Source organism: Hetaerina americana, unplaced genomic scaffold (assembly GCF_022747635.1).
Source record: "Hetaerina americana unplaced genomic scaffold, ioHetAmer1.1.p SCAF_7, whole genome shotgun sequence".
In the NCBI taxonomy this organism is placed as follows: Eukaryota; Metazoa; Arthropoda; class Insecta; order Odonata; family Calopterygidae; genus Hetaerina; species Hetaerina americana.
Genome location: NW_027287316.1, coordinates 68,916,523 through 68,939,888, shown reverse-complemented (window position 1 = coordinate 68,939,888; position 23,366 = coordinate 68,916,523).

Sequence of the window (23,366 nt, the reverse complement as noted above, 5' to 3'; positions counted from 1 at the left end):
ATTAGGCGAGGTTTTACATTATATTTCAGTCCAAGGTGATCGAAGAGTTTACTCATACAAACAGGTTAATAAAAATGCAGTAAGAAAACCATACTGAACATATTTTTGTGATACATACTTTTGTAAAGTACGAGTCTTTCTTTTTAGTATGGATATTAAATACTTCCACGAAAAGAAGCCTGAAACAATAGAATATATTTTTGTGAGTTTACTGTTTCCTGATTTAAACTTCTTTTGAGCATACGAAGGAGAATATTTCCTTTTGAAATGGTTCTCCTAATAAAAGCCGAATCTTGGGAAGAAATAATACCTTCTTTATTCAAGGTTCTGAAAGAATGATGAAAAATCATCAACAACTGACAGTTATTAGCTATAAATATAAGAGATAACAAAGATAAACTAGAATATTTTATCACCTGCAAATTAATTTATTTAGAATGTATGATCAGGCGACTTTTTTCTCACCAAAACTGTTTTGGTATATTACTTCGTATATATTATAATCTCCCTCCCCGGACTACAACCTTGACGTGGTGGAAGGGCTTGTGCGTTCCGATGACCCCTAGAGCTGTGCTGGCGGGAGTAATAAAAATTGCTCCTGGTAGGGTCACCCATGCCAGATAGGTCGAAGGTTAGGAGCCAGACGAAAGGTAGTCCACGCAGCGTCTGTTCCTCAGTGAGGCGGCTGAAATGGCGTCTGACCCCAGTGGGGCGGCCAGTAAGTGATGGTGTCACGTTAAAAACACTATTGAGGAAGGCAACGGGAAACCACCTCAATTATCATTCCCAAGAACAATGTAATGGACAATAGAGATATTTTGAGTCCTGGCAACCACGGGGCTCGGCCCAATCGGCCGTGTGTCGTGCCCGGCAGCGGGGGAGGCAAGGCTTCCGCGGTCGTCATCCCACGAAACCCTTGCAAGGGAAAACCAGCAGCAGCAGGACAGAAGACGCAGGAGAAGAAGACCAAATTAGTTAGAATAGGAACGTGGAATGTTAGGACAATGATGAGGACAGGGAAATTGGAGAATGTTAAGCGAGAGATGGAAAGGGGAAATATAGATATTTTAGGTCTATGCGAGGTGAGATGGAAAGATAGCGGGGATTACTGGAGTGATAAGTATAGAATAATATACAGCGGTGGGGACGAGAGTCAACGAGGGGTTGCCATAGTATTAAATGAAGAGGTAGGAAGAAGCGTAATCAACATAGAGCAGGTAACGGATAGAATACTACTAGTGGAGATAAAAGAAGAACCGACGAACTTGGTTATTATTCAGGTATACATGCCACCGAGCAACCATAAGGAAGAAGAGGTCGATAGGATATACGATCAGTTAGAGGACATGATCGCGTGTGTTCCTGCTGGGAAACATTTGATAGTGATGGGGGATTGGAATGCGACGGTAGGCGAAGGAAGAGATGGTGATGAGGTGGGGGACTACGGTTTAGGCACGAGGAATGACCACGGGGAGAAAGCAGTTGAGTTCTGCAGGAGACAGGGGTTAGTCATCACCAACACTTGGTTTAGAAACCACAAAAGACGCAGGTATACATGGAAAATGCCAGGCGACCCAGGAAGATATCAGCTAGATTATATCCTGGTTAGACACAGGTTTAGGAACAGTGTGATAAATTCCCACAGTTTCCCGGGAGCGGATGCGGACTCAGACCACAATTTAGTTGTTATGAAATGTAGCGTACGTTTCAAAAAGATAAGGCAGGGGCGGCGAGTTAGAAAATGGAATGTAGAAGCATTAAATGGGTTGAAAAGGAAGGAATACAAACAGGCGGTAGAGAAAATCATGGAGGATGGTAAAGGGCTTAGTACTATCGAAGAAAAATGGGAAATGATCAAGAAAGGGTTGTCTAAAGCCGCAAAAGACACTATTGGAACCGTTAATGCTAAAAGGACTAGGAAACCATGGATCACGGATGAGATGATTACAAAGATGGATGAGCGGCGAAAATGGAAGAATATAAATACAGAATTAGGCAAAATGAAGTACAAAGAATTAAACAATAAATTGAGGCGGGCAACAAATAAAGCAAAAGAAGCATGGTGGAAGACGCAGTGCGAGGATATGGAAAGTCTGCAGAGGAAGGGTGAAATCGGTGCGCTGTACAGCAAAGTTAAATCGTTATCGGGAAGTAAGAAAGGAAGAGCTATGCTAACAGTTAGAGATAAGGCAGGTAAGGTAATAGTTGATGCAGGGAAGATCCAAGAGAGATGGAAGGAGTATATAGAAGAACTGTATAGTAAAGAACTCAGACCAACAAAGTTAGACATTGAAAAAGAAAATGACGTAGAGGAAGACAGCTTAGGTCCAGGCATACTAGACAATGAGATAGATAGGGCATTAAGGGAGATGAAACTAAATAAGGCCGTGGGGGTGGATAACATTCCCGTGGAACTTTTAAAATGCTTAGGAAAATGTGGGAGGAAGAGGCTATATGGGCAGATCCGTAGTATTTATGAGGAGGGAATCTGGCCGGAAGACTTTGTGAGATCAGTTTTAGTTCCTATTCCGAAAAAGGTAAAGGCCACGTCATGTGAGGACTATAGGACAATTAGTTTGATATCCCACGCAGCTAAAGTTGTTCTCAGGATCATAAACAAAAGGATAGAGAGTAGGGCAAATGATTACTTAGGGGACGATCAGTTTGGGTTTAGGAAGGGAAGAGGTACGCGTGATGCCATTGCAGTAATGAGATTATTAATCGAGAGGAATGTAGAACACAACCAGGAGGTATTGGCCTGTTTCGTAGATTTCGAAAAAGCGTTTGATAGAGTGAATTGGGAAAAACTAATGAGTATATTGCAGAAAATAGGAATAGATTGGAGGGAAAGGAGGCTAATCCGTAACCTGTACATGTCTCAGACTGCTCAGGTGCGGGTGGGGAACGGGGAGTCCGGTTGGGCAGTGTTAGGAAGAGGTGTAAGGCAGGGTTGCCCATTATCACCGTTGCTGTTCAACCTGTATGCAGAGGAAATGATCAAAGAGGCATGGGAAGAACTGGGGGTAGGAATGAAAGTGGGCGGGGAATTCATAAAATCAGTTAGGTTTGCTGATGACCAAGCTTTAGTTTGTCAGTCAGCCAAGGGGCTGCAAGCATTGCTGAGTGAATTGGAAATTCAGTGCGACAGGTATGGGATGAGAATTAATATTAATAAAACAAAGGTTATGCGATTTTCTAGAAAGAGAAAGGCCAAGCCTAACATTAAAATAGGAGGGCAAAACCTAGAGCAGGTAGAACAGTTTACGTATTTCGGTAGTGTTTTGGACCAGCACGGTCAAAGTAGTAGGGACGTAAGAAGAAGAATTGCGCTAGGCAAAGAGGCTTTCACAAGGAGGAGGGAGTTGATGACGGGGACTTTGAGTAAGGATGTTAAGAAAAGACTCGTAAAAACTTTGATATGGAGCGTAGCTATGTACGGTGCGGAAACGTGGTCGTTGAAGCAGGAGGATAGACGTAGATTGGAGGCTTTTGAAATGTGGGTGTGGAGAAGAATGGAGAAGGTGAAATGGACAGAGAAGAAAACAAATGAAGAAGTACTTGGTGTGGTGGGCGAAGAGAGGGGTTTGTTGGGAGCAAACCTATGGAGGCAGGAAAGGTGGATGGGGAGGGTGTTGACCGGCAGTGGGATGTTGAAGACTGTGATAGAGGGGAGAATGTTGGGCAAAAGAGGAAAGGGAAGGAACAGGATAGGGATGTTGGATGGAATGAAGGGAGGAAGAAAGTACTCAGAGATGAAGAGGGACCTGATATAGAGTAGGATGATGGATTTTGTGTTTTGTTAGGAGTAATAAAATATTTGTTTGGTAGTTGTGTCCATCCAAAAACCTACCTTAACCGGTAGATTACCTTAAAAAAAATATTATAATCTATGAAAATAGTTTTGAATATGAGAATTTTCTCCTCGTGTTTGAATTTAAATATGGCCAAACTGTAACCTATCATGAGCCATAACGGACTTCCACGCAAGCAATCATTTTTTGGCAAGTTCCCATATAAATTATTTATGCCATGAAAGCGACCATTATACATAGGTGCATTTTGAGTGAGGAAAAATGTCTTTGGGGAATATTTTATTAGGTTTGTTATACTTAAAAATATAGCTAATGAGTTAGATCGGATTCAGTTAAATGAGTTAAAAGAAAAATACTATGAATAGTTCTATGTACATATGAGTAGTATATTATGAGTCCATTAATGAGAGCCAAAATAAATTCTCCAAGTAAAAAATATGAGTTAGCTATTGTTATATTATATAATTAGGTAGCGTACAACGAGCATGTAACTTAAAATGCAGAAACATACTTTCACTTGGATTGGATCTATATGCAAATATTTCCTATGCAACAGAGCGTTTCACGCGGCCACGAATTTGGTTGCATTAAATTATGCAAATAGTTACGTGCTTATTGATAGTGATGAATAAAGATTCAACTAACCAATTTTCTTGATTACAGGTAAAGAAAACACTTTTAATCTAAAGTGGAGATTTTAAAATTTTATTTCCTAGCTTTGGAAAGAGTGGAATTTTAAACGAGGATGTGGAGAAGATTGGATAAATTGGAACTTTCTGCCGAATTTCTAGGAAAACTTCAGGGCAAAAAGTTGTCTCGTGGTCCGTTAATTGACGATGATAGGGCATGATATTTTTAAGCTTACTTCTTAATATTTGAAAATATCAATTTACTTGGCACCAGTCTATCTCCGGGACCTCTGAATATTTAACAACTAGGAAAATATTCAAACTAGGAAAATCCTACAACACTCAGAAACTCTGGTACAAAATAGATGAGATTTCTATGTTTTTAAGTTTTATATAGTTGAAGATTTTTAAAAATTATTTTGTAGTTCTATGTGTTTTTCACATGCTTTTGCCTCTACTTCCTGAAACCGTAAACCCTCGCATTTTATCGTAATATGAAAGGAAGGAAGTATGAGGAATTGAAGAAGAGTTTATAATAGGGTCGGATGTCTAATTTTGTTTTATAGAAAGGCTAAGAAAAGCATCCATGTTCTGTTTTCATCTTCCCAAAACCTAACTTAAATGGCAGACTATCCATTAATGATAATAATAATGTGGGGATAAAATTATTTAAACATTTATAATGAACGAAAACAATTGACCTGTACGTTGTATTAATTTGGTACAAATATATTTCCTATCACCTGGAACATTAATTCACAACGAACGAGCTTGTTTTTCATTCATTATAACTGACTAATTATTTCTCTAAACAATAGCTTCATCGCATTATCTACCCCTATTCTAATTTTAGAGTATAAATATGCCAGTCTGTTGCACTCCATAAAAGGGCAAAACTATTAGCACTCAATCTTCCTGAGAAATCAAGTATTAATAATTACACTCTGACGTACCTATAACCAATAGAAGAAGATGGAGACCAAAGATTCGCCTAAGATCAAGGAAATCAGAAGAGCATGTAAGTCAGTTACCTTTACGTAATTTACCGTCATCAAATTTTGAACACCGATGTGAACTTTTTCTGTAGTTTTCCGTCATGCAAACAACTGATTAAACCAAATTATTTCCTCCGCCAATCCATGGTTTTCCACTCTCTACATGTTATCCAAAACCATTATAGCCTTCTTTTCCCCACAATGCATAACCTCCTGCTTATTCCCTTAATAACGTTCAACAAACCACTATTTAGACCTTAAGATACGAATATAGTATGCGTGTTAAGGAAAAACTAATTTTTACCGCCTTTTATCAATATCAATATATACTATGTCCAAATTCTAATAGTTTGAATTACTAGTCGTAAGGTCGATGAACTCAACTTACTCGTATATAAACCCAGCAAATTAGGTTTAGGTTTACAGGGACAAAGAACTCAGACGGCTGTACTCACAATTTATACAATCGTTGAAGTCCCCAGGTAAAAATATAGAGCCGAAAAATCACATGCTCACAGGAAGCAGGAACCGAAAATTCATTTCCGTAACAACTGCACCTTTTGAACCGGCAAGGTCGTGCTGAGCACATGCATTTTGTATCGATTTTGATTTCGCGGTGACTCCCGGATTGGTTCTCCCTTCCGATGCGCCACTGGATTAGAAAATTCTCCTCCTCATGTCAGCAAACGCACCGAAAACGTAATTTACGCCCAGCCCGAATTTCTCGGATTAAAGTTAAAGGAATACGTGTGCGAGGGCCCGTCGCGTTGGGCGGCTCGATCACCCTCCAGTGAAAAAATATCGGCAGACTTCGATGGCTCCCGTACCAATGCACGCCCCTCGTGAACTCTACCGCCCTCCCCATGCCCCTCCCCACCCCCGCCGACACCTCACGGTGCTCTCCCCTCCTCCCCTATGAATCCCAACTTAGGTGCCCCGACATCCACCACCTTCCGATCCAACCCCGTCCCCCTTAACCCATCCCCGGGATCCCTCGTTTCGCAACAGCCAATCGGGGAGGGGCAGACAGAAGCGATGCGACCAATGACCCACTATCTATCCTCCCTCCCCCCTTCCGCCCAACCGTGAGTACGGCAGGAGGGGATTAGATGGGGTCCTCCGTGGAGAGGGGATGACGCAGCAGTGGCGAAAAAGAGCAAAGGGTTCTCTAGGGTCGGCGGTGTGGGAGGGGGAGGGTGCGGCGGAAAGGGTTAGCTGAGGGGGTGGGAGACAATGGGACGGACTTGCATCCAATCTCCTGGTCTCCCTGGCAACTGTTGCCGTCTCTGTGATGGATTTAAAGTCGGTCAATCAGGTTTGCCATCTAAAAAAATGAACTATTTTTACTCCCTTTTAGCTTCCCCTCGCACTCCAAATGATGAAACTGTGTCACTGAAGTGGAATATTCACCGCCGTGCTGAAATTGTCGGAGGTATTAGAAGTAGTCTCCGACCCCTTATTTATTTTTCATGTAAGTAAACTACGTCTTTCCCCAAAAGAGAGACGATGTTATTCATTGCCACCTCCGAATGACGATGTACTTGTATTAATTTTAATCGGTCAACACCACTCAGGAATTTTAATTAGCAAATTTAAAGCAGGTACACGGTACCTCAATTCAGTTTCAACAACCCTATTTTTTAATAAAACATTCTCTCTGTGGTGAAGTTCAGCTGGATGTATTGCTCAGAGTTTATGGCTTTTACATTTTTAAAACAATACTTTTGGTATATCAATTGGCGTTTTTCTGTCATATGAATCATTTATTTAAAAAAAATTGGTTTTTGCTGATGAGGATATTCGATAAAATATTCGACGACTGGAATTAATCCTATTAATCAATAATTGACGTCCAGTCCGAAAAAATTTCACATGTTCGTCAGCAAAACAATTATTTAGAAATAGAATTCCATTTTTATCTGTCTGTCAGAGGCGATTACCTTCTGGACCGTTATGTTTTGAGCAGGAAATGAGCGGGTTTCCGTGCATGAGCTACAAAAATGACCCTTTCCATCCGACATTCAATCCCTTTTATGAGCACAGTACTTTTCAATCCAAATTTTTTTTTAACCAGTTACCAACCTCATAATGAAAAGCGAGTGTATCCTACCATCCCTTTCCCCTGCGGGGTTGCTGGCTGATACATAGATTCCCTTCACCGGAGCCATTCGGCGACCACCCTTCTACAGGGGCAGACGCCGAGGTGGAGGAGGGAAGAGACATAATCGACGGCGGGTGCAGGGCGAGTCTGGCGAATTGAGCACTCCCAATCAGTGCCCAAGGTTTCCCGATCCCCCTTCCCATCCCCCTGGCTCGCCCACTCCCCGGCTACTCGCCACCCTCGTCGACTTTTTCATTATTCCCTTCGCTCTTGGGCTCCTCCTTTTAACTTCCTCCTCCTATTCTTCTTCTTTTACCATTGGGAGGCTTCGATGGATGCACACTTGGCGGAACTTTTCCTGGCTTCCCTCCCCAGCGGCGTTGTCGCCAACCGGCGTTAGTGGACGACGCCTCTATCCCCGGGCCCTCCCCCCCTTGCCATCCCCGACTTGCTCCGCTTCGAATCTTCCCGTTCCACTTCCATGTGTACGACGTCGGATTAGTTTGGCGGACAGCGTGCCGCAGGGGTTCCCAAACATTTTTTATTGACGCCTCCCTCAGCTTTAAAAAAAAATAAATTCATCCGGGCTTTCAAACTGAGAGAGGACTTGATACTAAGTACTGATACCTGATCCATGAGGCAATCACGTAGGCCGTCGAGTAGTTTTAAGGAGCACCTAAGTATAACGGAGCTTATTTATAAAAAAAATTGAGAGCATTTCATTGCTTAGTCTATTTAAAATTACCCTAAGACAATATATGCGATCGTGATGGCATTGCAAAAAAGGACCCGCTCGTCTAAACGCAACGCAAGTAATAAATTCCCTGGGTTGTGGGGTCAAATTTCAAGATCTGACACTTTCAGTATATCCTCTACAACCATATTGTAGGGTCTGAATAAACATTGTTTGTTTAAAAGTCTTAACATAAAATCATAATTATTCTCTTGTGTAAATTGTGTACCAATTAACACTACGAAACGAAAATAAAAATAACCTAAATAATTAATGATACCTTATAAAATTTTGCATTCCCCACAAACGATGTTTCGCCAAAGAGAGTAAAGCCGGCTTTAATACCTCTCTCTATCACTGCACGATACCATTATGCCATAAACTTTCTTCTCTTCCACAACGCTAATTTTCTCATTCCTTTACACCCAATTCCCTCCATGGGTCACCATTAGCTTCATATTTAATCCTCCTACCTTCGCAATACTACACCTCATGTTCCCTATCGCCCGATTCCGTCCCCTATTAGTCTTCCTCTTGCTGCCTTAACGACCGTCGTCTCGTCCTCATGGCTCTGCCAATTTTACGACGGCGAATCCCGTCTCAATTCCTGGTTGTTCTTCTCTGCTTAACTCTGATTCAGCTGACTAATATTTTATCAATATCTGTAAACTGGGCTAGAATGGGTATTCTGCTGTGAAAGGCGGTAATCGGCTGGCCGATAGGTTCCCATTCGAAACCTCCCTATATCCCCCACCCCCACTGGTGAAATGCTGCACGGCAATTTTTTCAGCTACTACTGCTGGCGTGAAATGACTAACTACGTTGGATTATGTGCCACTGGCGTATATTACAAATATAATGAGCAATAATATATTTGAAGGGAAAACTTATTTGAAAGGTAAGAACAAAGTGCAACGACTCAGGCGTTGCTACTAATTGCTTCAGTGAGCTCCTCAAGATATTCTTATAGTACTAACCCCTATAAAATGGCCATATTTCGATTAAAATTTGCAGATAATAGTTTTGTCATACGAGAGAAATAAAACCATCAATACTATTTTGTGAAAGATTTAATATATTTCATCGCACGTCTTTGATATTTGTTGCATTCCATGGAGCATATATTTAAAGCAAAAGTTTCAAAATATTTATTAAATTATATTCATGTGCCATGGAAGAATCCATTTAAATGCCTTAGCTACTCCACTTGGCTTGGTACTAAAATCCTAAATGTGTACGCACTATGCGTTACAATAAACGTCAACGAACTAAAAATCTTCTCTTTTATGATTTAGAAACTTAAGTATGGAAATTAACACGAATACATGGGGTAAAAATCTCGTTAAAACCAATATTTCCTAAGTTAATTAAAGCTATCATAAAAACAGAGGTGTGGATTTCCTAGTGAATTGATGGTTGAAATTTTAATTAAGTCTTAATTATTCCTCATAATTTTACAATCGGTTCACGATATCGCAGCTACAAATCAAAATACGATGCGATGATCTCACAATTTTTAATGAGGCAATCCTAATTTTTCCAGTGCCTTCCCGTTGTAAGGGGTGGTCAAGGGACGAGATCACGTGAGGGGTTTGAGGTGTCAACGCACTCCGCGGGGTCACGGCACGCCGTTTCCCCGTTGGCCGTTCAATCACATGCCAAGACGCGCCACGTAAGACTTCTTCCGTCGCCGGGGGAAGCAGCAATTCCCGGGGTGAGTGCGAGAGGTGGAGAGGAAGGAACGGAATTGGAGGATGGGGAGGAGGGGGAGGCGGTCGGAAAGGGACGGGCAGGAAACGAAGAGGCTGTAAAAGAGTTGGGAGTGCGAGGGGGAGGAATGGAGAAAACGGTCCATCTGCATCCTTACCGAAGCCTGCAAACTGCAATAGTGATGAAAGAGTTCGAAGGCAGGTGCCTGGATATGGCTCCGAGGAGAATGCAGTGAATATGAGTGAAATGGGTACATTGGCATAAATCTCTCAAAGATTTTCAAGAGATTATTTTGCTTCCTTGGGATTGTTTTGTGGAGGATAGAAGAAGGTAAGAAATGCATGTAGGTACGTAAACACATAAAAACGCCCATTTTTTATTTTGGCAGATAATGGATAAAGATATTTCAACAGGCAAGTAAATCTGCAATATTTTCATTCTCATCTCCAAACTATATTCCCTAATTAGCCCACACAAACGATTTCATAAGTATGCGATTGATAAATTATTTATTTTCGCGAGTACTTATCTATCATTGATATTATGTAACTAATGTGTGGCATGAAAATTTCATGCTCATTAAATTTGTCAGGCATTGTTTTACGAGCATAGCCTACTGCTTTTGGCAAATTTCAGGCTGATAAATTCCAATTTTAAGATCATCTGTGACAGTAGACATTAGCATTTCAAAGAACAATAATATTGGCCACCCTTGCCATATCACCGTATTTATTTTATATAGGAAATGTATTTATTTTTAACTAACATTCATTGATTTTTATTTAAACGTGTTCAAATGTAATAATGGAATCCCTTAATGGAACGTGAGTGGTTGGTTTCAAACCATTAAAATCTCATTTTTAATAACACTTATTTTCCATATCGCCGGGCATCCTTTCTCGGGAATTATCTTTCCGTGGCCTAATATCTTCAAAGAAAGAGGCCACCACGACACATACACATACTTCCAATCAAGGTAACAGTGCCGAAGAGATTTTTCCGATTCGGCTAGTAAAGATACTCTTATTCCTCATTTCTGTCGAAAAAGAAATCTGAATTTTAATGGAGGAATTCAGCGTGATTGATTTGAGCGGAAAATTGAGTCATTCAGTTATTCTCATGGAATATGTTTCAATATTTAATTATTTTAAAAGTTCCCTATACTATATTAGCGAAACTTTAATTCAGGAGCTTTTCTACCACTTTATCACGGGTAGTAAAAAGGAAGTATGCACTACTATTAAAATGAGCAGTAATTAAAGTAGTTGCCATTGATCCGAACCATGTTGGTGAGGATATCTAAAATTTTTACGTAGCATATCATTATTTTGTGAAAATTTGGGAGACAAAGACCACTCTTCACCGACAAAAGAATCAATATGGTCCTAAATTATTCTCTGGTATGTTTTAACGTGCATTTAGTGAAGATATTCTTTTTCGAGAAAGGAAAAACTGTTTTTACATGTACATGTGGTATAAAATTATCCTGGGTGATAGCATGCAGTTTAACCAAAAAAGGAACCGAAAAAAATTAATGTTACGATGGCTGTTTAGATAATTAAAACTCGTATAAATTATTAACTATTTTTTTCACTCACATTTGAATGGCAGCTACATGGTTGGTCACTTTAATTAATGAAAATTCATATTGTGAATTAAAATGCCAATATTAAAATAAGACCAATTTAAATTCTACGTTTAAAATAAAATGTAATGATCTTCTCGAAATTAATTAGCCACGTTGTCAATTCAATAAATATTTTTCAGCCAAAACCAATGGCTTGCTGATAAAATACCATAACCAATTATAACAATTATGTTTTCCCATGGACTATTTCTCATTTTTTACTCTCTATTTTCTCTCTAACACACAGGAAACTTATTTAATAAAATTGAGTAGGTACCGTCAAAATAATCATTAATTTTAACATAGGTAGGACATAAGAACCGCATCTAACTGATGAATATACTGTCACGTTCACACCAAGAGCGGTATGTATTCGCTGTAGAAAGGTGTTTTACCCAGATATACCAAACTCTTTATGAAATACTTCCCTGGGAATAAAAACTCACTCCATCAGAGGATTCCACAAGGAGAGAAGTATAGCAATGCTTTTTAAAAACACCTTATCCCCATGACGTTAACTGCAAATTTTAACGTTGCGATATCTTTATTCCTTGACTCACTCGAAGCGGGGCCATTCTTGTTATAGCTTCACCAAAGGTACACCGTTCCAAAAGAGAGAAAAACGGGAAGGAGCTCAACGCGCTTTTGAGCAATCCATCATGCATCGCGATAAAGTGCCGCTACCGAACAAACCCTGCCGCCACCGCATCCCCATCCCCTGATTTTCAGCATCCTATTCCCACTCTCCTTCCTCCCGCGCACGAAACCCTCGGGACCCCTTCCATCCACCCCAACCACCTCTTCCCTCCGCCCGTCGAAACAACTCCCCGGACCGCTCCCTATCCGCTTCCCCTCTCTAGAGAGCAGCTAGGTGCTGCCACAGCGCGCACCATAGGCGACGTCTGGACTGCCTGGTAATCCGTTTCAATTCACAAAGCTCCGCTTTCATTTGTACCCCTCCCCCTTCCATCCGCCTATCCCGCATGGTGAAAAACTCGCCCATACCATCCGCACCCGCCCGCACCCTCAGTTGCCCCTTCGCACCGCTGCCAACACCGTTACACTTCACTCCTTGCTGAAATCGCAGCAGATATCTTAGTCTTCCCCTCGACTCTGTCGGCAGTATATTTGCGGGATGAAGATGGAGCTTGTGAATTTTTGTAGCAGAAAAATCATGCACACAAAAATGCATACACGCACACACTTTATATATATATATATATATATATATATATATATATATATATATATATATATACATACATACATACACATACACACACACGTGCACACAACGCCTAACCGTGAAATATCAGAAAATTAATTCGAAACTAAGGGCAAACATGTGGGTATGCTAAAGTTTTTTAGAGAATAATAGAAGTAAAAGGGCCTCACTCTCCTATTATATAGTGGTATGACCTACAGAGAAAAGATTGGCACATATATATATTCAGACATTACTAATAATTTCTTTAGTTAGTTATTGAAAAATGCTTGTATTAGAAAACATTTTCGTGAAACCAAATGTATCCAAGTAAATACGTATGTATATCAAAAACATTTTCCTACGATGGAAACGCAAAGACATTCGTAGTTATGCCAAGTAGGCGCTTATAATGCTGTGTTATTTAAAAATGGCGTTATTTTTTCATTTTATTGATAATTGATTGTTAACTTTGGGAAAAACGATAATCAGCATAAATATTGATTGTTGTTTGGCTAAAACCTTTCAATATTTACTATAGCCGGTGCATCAAATCCGATTAACTTCTACCATTTTAAAATGATAACAAATCGTGTTGTTATAGGATATTATCCGCTGTATAATTAAATACGATGAAATTTTACGCTTAATTAGTCGTGAGTATAAATAATATTCTAACTTATCCCTTCCATTTATTTTCCACAGCCTATAGTAATCGTTCGTATACATAATTTGTACCGTTAACTTCTGCTGATGAATGTATATTATAATTCTAATTCGACCATAGGTCTATTAGAAATAAATTACACAGAAATTGCTGCACAATTTGTGAGCACTAGATATAATTAAGACTTGCCAGTAAAGCCATTATCTTCCGCGAATTTTTGCTTCGTAACGTGTAATATTCACTAAAATGTCGCATTCGACGTAATAATGGGATATAAATTATTTACAAACAAAATACTATGGGTGAAATGTGTTTCAAAACGTTTTTTTTCTTGGGTTCTTCGGAAAATATTATTTGACCTCTAATTTAATTTATGCGCGTGCGTTTTCAATACATTAATCAATATTTAAATAAAATATATTTAATGAGGGAAGGAAACTATGACGCATTGGCGACATTCATCTTTTTATGGAAGGCTAAAAATACCTACTTACTATTTTTTATTAGGTGGTATCATGGGAGTTTATATCTATTTATCTATTAAGTACGCGTTCTAGGACGAACGAATGATTGGATTTGCGATTTAATTCATCGAACCACTTCAAAATATAAGCACTAAAGAATAAAAACAAGGAAAACAAATGCTCACAGCTGTTCTTAGATGAAATATGTAATTTACTAATTATTTTTGAAGGCTTCGACTTAAAGAATTTCGATATTTATTTTTGATTAGAATGGTATGCATTTTTGTCCCACTTAAAAATAATATTGAAATATTTCTAGATATTCATTCATATACAAAGACAATGGGAAACTTTTAATCGAATTTTTCATGGACTAAAGGAGACAAAACTTCACGAATCAACATATTTTTCCTCACAGTGTATGATTTCATCCTTAAAAAAATTTCGATTCAAAAGACTCGCCTCGAGCTTACATGCCCCGGTATAGCCGGATCACAACCCATCGAATTAAAAGATACGGAGACCAGCGAGGAGACTGAGAAATAATATGAAATATTCATTTCCATCCGGGGAAAATGCTTATCAAAACATCACATGATCCGGCCGAGAGAGCCGACCGTCTGAGTTCCCTCCCCTAGCCATTGCACATGCGTCCGTGGGAGGGTGATGAACTTTTGCCCATTCCTCCGGAGCCACTCGCCTTTCAATCTTCCGACGTCTCCCTTAACTCACCCTCTCGTCCCCCCACACTACCTCGTCTCCTGACACCGGTGCCCGCTTGCGGCCCTCACCTCCCTCCCCTTCCCTTGTACACCGATCCGCCTCTCTCGCCGGTTAAGGGGGCGCCAGACGCGAGGGAGACAGAGTTGCGTTCGGCGAGGGGGGGGCACGACATGCACCGACGCTCCCTCTCTCTCTCTTTCTACCTCCGGCTGCTGCACCCCATCCCTCTACCCCACCAACTAACCCTTCCCTCCGGGCCTTTCTTTTTCCGGCGAGATCCTGTTGAGGGTGAGCGCGCGAATGGGGGGCGGACGAGGGAGGGCGGAAGGGTGGTAAGTCCAACCATCCTTCGACGTACCCATTCCCCTCCTCCCTCTCTTTCTCCCTCTGGGGAGCACAGTCTCCGCTTCCCGCCAAATCGCTCACCTCCCCGTCCCCTCGTCCTCACCATACCAGCGTCCCCTCATTGATTCCTAATGCGCCCCTCTTCTCTCTCTCTCTCATTTCTCGCTTCCCTTCCAACGCCTCCGCCCGTACCCCTCTCCTATTGACCCATACTCTAACCCTTTCCAACCGAACGGCGGCTCCTGCGTGATGCCCAGGGGTGTTTTGGGCACTGTGGTGAATTGCCTCCAGCAATCGAAGACTTTGGTTCGATCCCATTTAAATAAGTTATTTTGAAATAAGGGGTGCCAATGATCCTACCATTTTTAACTGTCTGAGCTGGGTGGCTGTCAATGATATTGCGAGCATTACCACTAACCAATTAATTACTATTTAAAAATTGATTACAGTGGCCATCTGATTATATTACTGTTTTTGCTATCTTCGATATCGGTTCCTTATAAACTAGAACCGATCGAATGCCGTTTTGATTTATGTGATTAACTTCGAGGACCGTTAACCATTGCACAAAATTATGAACCGTCCATCAAACTCCCAAGCCGAAACTCATAAAACAATCGAAATAAAAATATTATGATATCTAGTATTTTGCAGATAAAACTCAACAAGTTCAACGTGATTTAACGGACCATGGGAATATCCTATCCTAACCTATGATTTGCAGTCGTCATCCACAGTGAAATGAATCCCAAATTATGAAATATAATAAAAAATCAACTTGCAAAGAATCTATAAATAAATATTCTTAGTTTTAAAAATGATTAAAGAAGTGCGAATATTTTTATCGAAATCTCCTCTTTTCTGCGTCTGTGCTCCTTAAGTCTTGAGCAATAGATTCAAAAATTGAGAAGCACTCCTGCCAATTGCTTGGACTTCCCTTTTAACAGAAATAACTTAAACCTAAAGCCAATTAGGACTCATAATGCCTTTTAATCTATTGAAAATGTAGCTTTCGAATTTGATTAGCTAATAGATAAATAGATAACTACTACGGTATCGGATATAAGCACCAATAAGTACCATAAAAATGAAATACGCATTTTTAAGTTCAGTGCCCTATCAGACGGGTACTTTATAAATATATATTACATAACTCATAAATACTAACCTGAACCCAAGGGGAATTAAAGCATCTAAGGGAGTGTAGTAGGTCCTTCAATACAGAAATCTAGAATACGGGCAGCCGCGAAAATCCTACTACTTCCCGTTACTTTTTTACCTAACCGCTTTCAGAGGAGAACGAGATTATAGCATTCATTCAATCAAGATTTTTTCCATTGCTGACAGAATGGTAAAATAATATATACCATAACTATAAGCACTAAATAATCATAATAATAATAAACTGTGATAAAAATAACATAAAACAAAATTATAAAGCCTGTGGTTATGTTGAAATAAAATTTCGCCATCTCGTTTTTTAAGTCACTGGCAGAATATCTCTGTGCGTAATAAGAAAAAACCAGCTTTGAAAACAGTAGTAGCTTAGGAAAAATGAATATTTTAATATATTTATATCCTTTACGGCGCTAGTTGAAATCAACCATCTGATAAAATATTAATAATTAGGGAAAAAAGCGTTGTTAAAAATTTTTCGAATATTTTTAACTGCCATTACTGTTGTCAAAGGAAAATATGTGCAGACTCTACCGCAGAGTGATGAAAATGAAAGGGGTAGGCAGAGCAGCGAATGAGGAACTTAGGGGAGTGGGTAATGAGAGAAACTATTGGAGGAATCTTGCAAGAGGAGGGAAAATGATACGAAATCCTGAGAAACTATAGACTTCTGAAAACTGTGACTGAAGGAGATGTTCATTTATGTGTAGGCAGGGAGAACTGCAGAAGAAGGACAATAATAAATGATGGAAAGCAAGTAATAGAGATACGAGAAAATGATGATATTTTCAGGGTAGAGAATCGTTTGTAGAACCAAAAAAAACTTTAGATGGATAAGTATGATTATTAATATTATTAAAAAAAGAAGAAAAATATCACTATTACATATTAATTTGGATGGTTTAAAATTTCATGATAAAAAAATCAAAAGGGTTCAAGGGATTAAAATAAAGAAGAAAGATTGTTGTTGGAAACTTGGCAACCATAGGTACGAGTATAACTAGGCGGACGTCTCTTTCACCGGTATATATCAGCATTAATAGTTGAATCTCAAAAATGCAAGGTAACAATAGAATTGTTTCAGGCGTCACTTTGTGGAAGCGATTTATTTCGGAAAAGAAATACTTAGTTATTTGACATAAATTATATTAAACACGACTTAGGATTCGGCTTACAAAGCCATCATCAGGTTAAGCACAGAAGACAGAGAAGATGAGGGGGGAGGTGTTTGAGAAGTAGGAGGAGGGGAAAGAGAAGGGAAAGGGAGGAGGAGGGGGAGTGGGAAAGGCGGTTGGGTATGGCGTCCGGATGGGAGAGGGCGGTTGGGTAGGGCGTCAGGGGGGAGAGGAACTGTGGAACAGAGAGAGGTCCAGGAGGGGGGAACGGGAGGAATAATTTAGGCTATTAACTAACATACCCTTATGATGACTGTTCTTTGAAATTTCCAACCGTTCCAAGACATCTAATCTGATGACTTTTTTCTCTAAACGTAGAAATTTAGGGACAAAGTCCCTGGGGTAGTTATTTTCTATAAGGTGCTGGGCAAAATTGGAAGAAATATTTCCGTTTTTAAAACAGGCGTAATGTTCCTTCACACGATCACTGAATTTCCTCCCGGATTGCCCAATGTAGATGGCAGAGCACTCACAACACAATTGATAAATCCACTCCTTTCCATTATGGGAATGTGGTCTTTGCAGTTTGAGAAAAGGTTCCCTAAGTTGGCCCTATTATAGAAGGCTGGTTTAATATTGTTTTCAGCAAAGGATCTGGTGACTTTACGGGATAAATTCCCCAGAAAGAGAATCCTTTTCCACTTCGAGACGTCTTTTTTGGGGGTTGATTTGAAAATTGATTTGACCGCTATTTTCTCTAATTTTTTTTCAATTTCTATTATATCAAAAACATTTGCAGTAATCATAAGGGTATGTTCGTTAATGACCTAACTTATTCCTCCCGTTCCCCCCTCCTGGACCTCCCTCTGTCCTCCAGCCCCTCTCCCCCCTGACGCCCTACCCAAAAGCCCTCTCCCACCCGGACGCCATACCCAACCGCCTTCTCATCCTCCCCCCAAACATACACAACAGTTTACCTTCTCTTTCCCCTCCTCCCATTCTCAAACACCTTCCCCCCTCCTCTTCTCTGTCTGCTATATAAAGCTCAGTGTCTTCCGGACTTTACCTGATGATGACTTTGTAAGTCGAAAATTAGGTCGTGTTTAATAAAATATATGTGGAATAACTAAGTATTTCTTTTCCGCTAGGTAACAAACTTGAACGATTGGTATATGATTTGAACTAGATGAAGTTAAATTGGGATTGCCATGTGAATTTTAAACATTTATAAGTCCCAGACATTATCTCTTAATTGTTAGAAGAGAATAGCACGATATGTAACTATAAACGTACACAGGTGATATAAGAAATATTTATTAAAGAGTATTTTTATGGAAAATTGATAATCGCAGACGATAATTCATTTCTAGCATACAGATAATTATTATCTTTGTGATGCGGTTAATATGGATATTCTTCAACATTTACAGGGTTTTTTGGAGGAAAACTATGAAGGGTGTAAGTAGGAAAAATACTGACTCAGTGAAGATGGTATATATATCTGGAAATTAGCATAAAGACACATCAATATAGAGAGAGGGGGTAAAGTACTTTCAATCAGAACTTCATCACATTTTAAACTTGTAGCAATGTCAAAAGAAACTGCAGCATTATGACGCGTAGCAAGGGAGAATTGACTATTATTCACATATGTACATACATACACACATGCATTCACAAATTCTCACCTTTATACACACCTGTATATGAAAGAAATACTGATTGGTGTGAAGTGCTGATGTTTACAGATAACTGTCCTGTATTACCCTTGGAAAATCTCATTCCAACTGATAATACACGAATATCCAACAAAACATACCGGTCACCTGCGATGGATAGAAGAAAAAAATAACTATTTGGAATTGAACTGCTGACATGATTAAATTTCCCATAGGATCTGAGAAAGGATTACTCGCTTTGCATCTACGGGGCATTAGAGAGATTCCCTTCTTCTCGAGTTAGTTACCTAGAACAACAACGATATACATAAGAATGGATCAGTTAAACATAAATAAATAGATTCAATCTCCGCTTTGTATCAGAAGATTAGTTTAAAAGAATAATCACAAGAGTCCGATAAATCCATAAACGTGAGTAATCCAGGTATATCCTTTCAAATTCGAAATACGAATTTCGGGAATGAAGAGATGTGCAGAATATTTGTGCCCAGATATTGAGAGAGGGAAACACATATAAATCCCGAGCCTGCGGTCGTTCACGGTTTCGAGTTAATTCTCCAAATTGCGTCGTAACTCAGCTTAACAGTGAAATTTTTAATTCCTGCTCCCGAAGTTCAATAAATTCTCGGATTCGAAAGCAAATTCAAGAGTTTCGAAATGAGTAAAATATCGATAAAAAATGAATGATGATTGTGAAGGAATAGCTTTCCACGGGATGCGCACGTAGCGGGAGAAAATTGCGAAGGGGTAAATCAAGGGAAAAATAAATAAGCGGTGACAGTTAAGGGATTATAATGCAGTCAATCGTGAAACTCAATTCGGTAGCCCCATCAGGTGAAATGAAAACCTTCTGAGAACAATGATGAAAAGTAAACTTTAAATAATTCACGTGAAGTTATTAGTCTCGGTTGAAGTATGAAGAATTCATTCTCACATATAGTAGATGCATAGTCATAATGCTTATAATGATGGTGTAGTCGAGTCATTGGTGCGTATCTAACGATAGAAATATTAATAAAAGGTAAGGAATGTCAAAACGTTAACGAAGGAGAGACTAACGTATGTTTAGTAGGCAAAAGAAATTCATTTGTAGACAAATATGTGTGTAAAATAGTAACTATATTTTTAGATACTCTACATACTTATAGACTATTTTATTTTACATGTATGATGGACAATATAGAGATTTTGAGTCCTGGCAACTACGTGACTCGGCTCAATCGGCCATGTGTCGTGCCCGTGAATATATATATATATATATATATATATATATATATATATATATATATATATATATATATATTTTTTTTTTTTTAAGGTAATCTACCGGTTAAGGTAGGTTTTTGGATGGACACAACTACCAAACCAACATTTTATTACTCCTAACAAAACACGAAATCCATCATACTACTCTAAATCAGGTCCCTCTTCATCCCTGAGTACTTTCTTCCTCCCTTCATTCCATCCAACATCCCTATCCTGTTCCTTCCCTTTCCTCTTTTGCCCAACATTCTCCCCTCTATCACAGTCTTCAACATCCCACTGCCGGTCAACACCCTCCCCATCCACCTTTCCTGCCTCCATAGGTTTGCTCCCAACAAACCCCTCTCTTCGCCCACCACACCAAGTACTTCCTCATTTGTTTTCTTCTCTGTCCATTTCACCTTCTCCATTCTTCTCCACACCCACATTTCAAAAGCCTCCAATCTACATCTATCCTCCTGCTTCAATGACCACGTTTCCGCGCCGTACATAGCTACCTTCCATATCAAAGTTTTACGAGTCTTTTCTTAACATCCTTACTCAACGTCCCGGCATCAACTCCCTCCTCCTTGTGAAAGCCTCTTTTCCCAGCGCAATTCTCCTCCTTACGTCCCTACTACTTTGACCGTGTTGGTCCAAAACACTACCGAGATAAGTAAATTGTTCTACCTACTCTAGTTTTTGCCCTCCTATTCTAATGTAAAGCTTGGCCTTTTTCTTTCTAGAAAATCGCATAACCTTTGTTTTAATAATATTGATTATCATCCCATACCTGTCGCATTGAATTTCCAATTCACTCAGCAATGCTTGCAGCCCCTTGCCTGACTGACAAACTAAAGCTTGGTCATCAGCAAACCTAACTGATTTAACAAATTCCCCGCCCACTTTCATTCCTACATCCAGTTATTCCCATGCCTCTTTAATCATTTCCTCTGCATACAGGTTGAACAGCAACGGTGATAATGGGCAACCCTGCCTTACACCTCTTCCTAACACTGCCCAACCGGACTCCCCGTTCCCCACCCGCACCTGAGCAGTCTGAGACATGTACAGGTTACGGATTAGCCTCCTTTCCCTCCAATCTATTCCTATTTTCTGCAATATACTCATTAGTTTTTCCCAATTCACTCTATCAAACGCTTTTTCGAAATCTACGAAACGGGCAAATTCCTCCTGGTTGTGTTCTATATTCCTCTCGATTAATAATCTCATTACTGCAATGGCATCACGCGTACCTCTCCCCTTCCTAAACCCAAACTGATCATCCCCTAAGTAATCATTTACTCTCTATCCTTTTGTTTATGATCCTAAGAACAACTTTAGCTGCGTGAGATATCAAACTTATTGTCCTATAGTCCTCACATAATGTGGCCTTTAGCTTTTTCGGAATAGGAACTAAAACTGATCTCACAAAGTCTTCCGGCCAGATTCCCTCCTCATAAATACTACTGATCAACCGATATAGCCTCTTCCTCCCACACTTTCCTAAGCATTTTAAAAGTTCCACGGGAATGTTATCCACCCCCACGGCCTTATTTAGTTTCATCTCCCTTAATGCCCTTTCTATCTCATTGTCTAGTATGCCTGGACCTAAGCTGTCTTCCTCTACGTCATATTCTTTTTCAATGTCTATAAGTACAAAGTACAAAGTTCTATACTATACAGTTCTTCTATATATTCCTTTCATCTCTCTTGGATCTTTGCTAAGTCAATTATTATCTTATCCGCCTCATCTCTAACTGTTAGCATAGATCTTCCTTTCTTACTTCCCGATAAAGATTTAACTTTGCTGTACAGGGCACCGATTTCACCCTTCCTCTGCAAACTTTCCATATCCTCTTACTGCGTCTTCCACCATGCGTCATTAGTTTTATTTGTTGACCGGCTCAATTTATTGTTTGATTCTTTGCACTTCATTTTGTCTAATTCTGTATTTACATTCTTCCATTTCCGCCGCTCATCCATCTTTATATATATATATATATATATATATATATATATATATATATATATATATATATATATAAAGATATATATATTTATATATATATATAAATATATATATATATACATATATATATATATATATAAAATATCTTCGAAATGGAACGCTCATCGGCGACACACAAATATATAAAAACACAGATGTAGATTTTTAGAATATAGAGACACAAAGAAAGGACACTCACAATTTGTTATTTTGGGAAGGATTTCAATCACCGAAACAGAGAAGCATGCTTCTCTGTTTCGGTGATTGAAATCCTTCCCAAATCTGCGAGTATAATAGAGGTGAGAACCCGCGAGATGGCGCATATCTGGGTGGCCCAATCATTCAAACCGCCCGGGCTGAACCAAGCCCACTGAATGCATCAATTGGCTGCCTACATATCCCCCCCACCCCCTTGTTCATTTCCTATTGGTCCCTTTACCTCTCCTTCCCCCACCTCTCCCCCGCACATCCTCTCCGCTCTTCCCCGAGAACGCCATTCTGAAGACGACAGCCGTGCTGTCGAAACGTAAAATAACAAATTGTGAGTGTCCTTTCTTTGTGTCTCTATATTCTAAAAATCTACATCTGTGTTTTTATATATATATATATATATATATATATATATATATATATATATATATATATATATATATATATATCCCTCCCTTTGACTATAATAACCATTTCGTCGTGAAAGGGCTTGTTGTGCGTTTCGATGACCCCTAGATCTGTGCTGGCGAGAGCAATGATAATTGCTCCTGGTAATGTGACCCATTCCTAGATAGGTCGAAGGTTAGAAACCAGATGACAGGTAGTCCACGCAGCGTCTCTTCCTCAGTGAGGCGGCTGCAAAGGCGTCTGACCCCAGTGGGTGGCGATTGAGTGATGGTGGCGCGTTAAAAACACTATTGAGGAAGGTAACGGGAAACCACCTCAATTATCAAACCCAAGATAAAATATGATGGACAATATAGAGAATTTGAGTCTTGGCAACTACGTGACTCGGCTCAATCGGCCGTGTGTCGTGCCCGGAGCGGGAGAGGGAAGGCTTCCGAGGTCGTCATCTCAGGAAACCCTTGCAAAGGAAAACAAGCAGCAGCAGGGAAGAAGACACCGATGAAGAAGATTAAATT